The following is a 3,328-nucleotide window of genomic DNA, read 5'->3' on the forward strand; positions in this document are numbered from 1 at the left end:
AGAAATATGGAACACTTCATTAATTTGCATGTCATCTCTGTGCAGGGGCCATGCTAATCTACTCTGTATTGTTCCAATTTTAGTATATGTACTGCCGAAGCAAGCACTTTATCTGGGGTGTTTTTGAACCTTGAAACAATATGGGAGTTTTATGTGAAGAAGTATTCATGTATCTCTGTACAGAGAGGGTTTCTAGGTTTCGTGAGACTCTCAAAGGGGCCAATGGCCAAAAGAAGTTTAAGAACGACTTGATCCAAAGGAAGAGAGAGATTGAGGTTCTCAAGGCTGTCTTCTTTCACCCATTTCACAAAGTTATCAGGCACCTGCTGTATGTCAGGCTCGGTGCCAGGCATTGAGGTTACAGTGCTTGCTCTCTTGTGGTCAAGGAGACAGAGGGCAACCTAGGAATCACAAAAGAAATGTTATGTCCCAGATGTGAAGGAGGGCAGAGTAAGACAACTGCAGGGTGCCAGGAAGGAACAATTTAGGTGGGGGACAGCAGGAATGTGAGGGGAGAGGAGCATTCCAGGCGGAAGACTGACACAGCCTGTGCAAAGGTCCTGCAGAGAGAGGAAGGGAGCACAGGAAGCCAGCGTGGACAGACCAGGGAAGTGAGGGGAAGTATCACAGGAGATGAGGCTGGGAAGGTCTGCAGTGTGGCAGACACTGGGATGGAGGGAAGTTGGGGGGCTCCGGTGTAGTGCTGGGACATGATAAGGGCTTAATTAATGAAGGACAAAAGGAAGGAAGGAAATGAAGAAGGTGGAGGAGGACTGCCTCTGGGCAGAGGAAACAGCCTGGGCAGAAGCCAAGAGGTGTCTTGGCTTCTGTGGGAACATGGGCTGGGAGGACTCAGCAAGGCAGATCAGTTTGCCAGGAGGAGTCTTCTTGGGTGTTGCCAGACCAATAGGTGTATTTGAGCAATCTGACAGTTTGCAGAAGGGGACCCCAGAAACATTAAAACCCTATCAAAGAGCAGCATCCCTTTGCAGTTCTATTGTTACTTCCATAATTGATTTCACTTAGTTGGGCTTTTAATGTTGAGGGTCTCTAGAGATGGATAATAATGGCTCACACCTCGCTCACAGCCACATCCAAGATGAGGATGTTGGTGAGGACGCCAACCACAGCGTTACCCTGTGTGTCTCCAGTCTTGGGGTAAAGTCAGATCTCACTTGCTTAGGTTATTTATTTGTGTAGGTGGTTTTTAAGTCTGCTTTTCAAAATGTATTTACATATATCTTGTAAGCTGCTTTCAATCCTTTTATTTAAAGGAAATAAACAAGACAAAAATAAATCCAACTACAATCCTTAAAGCTTATAGGACCACTGGTACCGAAACTTCACTATACCTCAGAATCATATGGAAAGCTGTATAAAAATTCATATTCCCAGGCTCAAGCCCAGACTTATGTAATCAGTACCCAGGAAATGAATCTCAGAAATCTGTGTTTTCACTGAGTCCCATGCTCATGTATTTAGCTGGGTGGTTTTTATACAGTAAGTACATGCATTAAGAACCTGGCATCTGGGTATCACTGAACTGGGTGATGCTCCAGTCTGAGGACAAAGCAAACATGTAAAGTTAATGTCGCTGGAATCAGGTGAGGGAGACCAAACACAAGAAATCATCATCTCTTGCCTACATCATGCACAAGGTCGGTGCCCAAATCCTTGCACTGATCTTGCATTCATCAAGAAATTAATGTAGGGCTTCCTTGGTGGCTCAGTGGTTAAGAATCCGCCTGCCAGTGCAGGGGACATGGGTTCGAGCCCTGGTCCCCGAAGATCCCACATGCCGCAGAGCAACAAAGCCCGTGTGCCACAACTAATGAGCCTGCACCCTAGAGCCCATGAGCCACAACTACTGAGCCTGCGTGCCACAACTACTGAAGCTCATGCACCTAGAGCCTGTGCTCCACAACAAGAGAAGCCACCGCAGTGAGAAGCCCACGTACCACAACAAAGAGTAGCCCCACTCACTGCAACTAGAGAAAGCCCATGCACAGCAACGAAGACTCAACGCAGCCAAAAATTAAATAAATAAATAAAAAGAAATTAACAACTCTTCCAGGATTCATGAACATGGTAGGTCACCTCTGTAACACATGTGGCTCACTCATAGATGATAATTCCTGATAAAGTTACATCTTAAAAATTACAACAATTACAAAAATACTCAACTCCTGAGAGATGATCAGATACAATAAATTGGAGAAATCTCTATTGGGGCATTACACAGAGATTCTAAAAAGGATTTTAAAATAAGAATGCTTACAATATTCACATATACATTCTATGAATGAAAGTAGAGTAACTGATATGAGACCTCAGTCAGCAGGTTAGACAGACACAGATGAAGAGAGATTTAGTGAACTGGAAGATGAATCAGAGGAAATCACCCCAAATCAGCACAGAGAGATAAAGAGGTGAAGGGGCAAAGGGAGTTACTCTAGATTGAGTGGTTAGAAATGGTCTTTTTGAGGAGGTGATATCTGAGCTAAGACCCAAATGACAAGAAGGCCATTAAAGAAATGAGAGTCAAGTGTCCTAGGCAGAAAGGGCAGATGTATAAAATGCTTAAAGTGGGAAAAAGCTTATCAGGAACAGGTTGGTATGTTTGAAGAACATAAGCAGGTTGCTGTGGTTCCACCAGGTGAGAAGCCACCACGGGGAAGAGGAAAGTGTGATCCTGTGTGGTATGAACTTCAGCTCAGAAAGTGGTGGTTAGCAGGAAAACTGTTTCAGCTGAGGGTAAAGAAGAACTTTCTAACACTGAAAGCTAACCACTCACTCACTCGTTCATTTACTCATTTGTCCATTCATTCAGTCATTTAGTTGTTATCAAGTACCTACTCTATGCCAGACACTGTGTACAAGGCTTTGGGGAATGTTGAGATGAATAAAACACATGCATCTTAGTCCTCAAAGGCCTCACAGTTGAGTGAGCAAAACAGACAGGTAAACTGTAAGGTCAGACAGAATGAAATGCTGGCTTCACAGAAATATCAGTGGCTGTGGAGGGTCAGAAAAAGGAGTCACGAAGGTGATCCACCTGAGATGCCAGGACTGCCTCTTGGGGGAAGAGTGTGCTCAATGCACTGCAGATGTGTGGATATCAGGGGGAACTACTGCACTTGGAGGAACACTTAACCAGCAGACTCTAAGCTCCCTTCCAATCCTAGAATCGATGATTCTATAAAACAACAGCAGGCATTTATATGCCCAGAGGAGTTGGAGAGGACTAGGCTGCAGCTTCACCTCCTAGTCCGTTGGGGGAAGCAAATGTCTGAGCAGATAATGGTGGAGATCCCAGGCAGGGAGACAA

General features: G+C 44.8%; 1 non-coding gene across 1 annotated transcript; it reads right to left on the reverse strand.

Moving 5' to 3' along the window:
- Nucleotides 1–107, reverse strand: LOC132426387 (U6 spliceosomal RNA). Its single transcript, XR_009519681.1, has one exon. It is a non-coding gene; the product is annotated as a U6 spliceosomal RNA (small nuclear RNA).
- Between the last annotated feature and the right edge of the window lie 3,221 nt (nucleotides 108–3,328).

Source organism: Delphinus delphis, chromosome 5 (assembly GCF_949987515.2).
Source record: "Delphinus delphis chromosome 5, mDelDel1.2, whole genome shotgun sequence".
NCBI classification, from domain to species: Eukaryota; Metazoa; Chordata; class Mammalia; order Artiodactyla; family Delphinidae; genus Delphinus; species Delphinus delphis.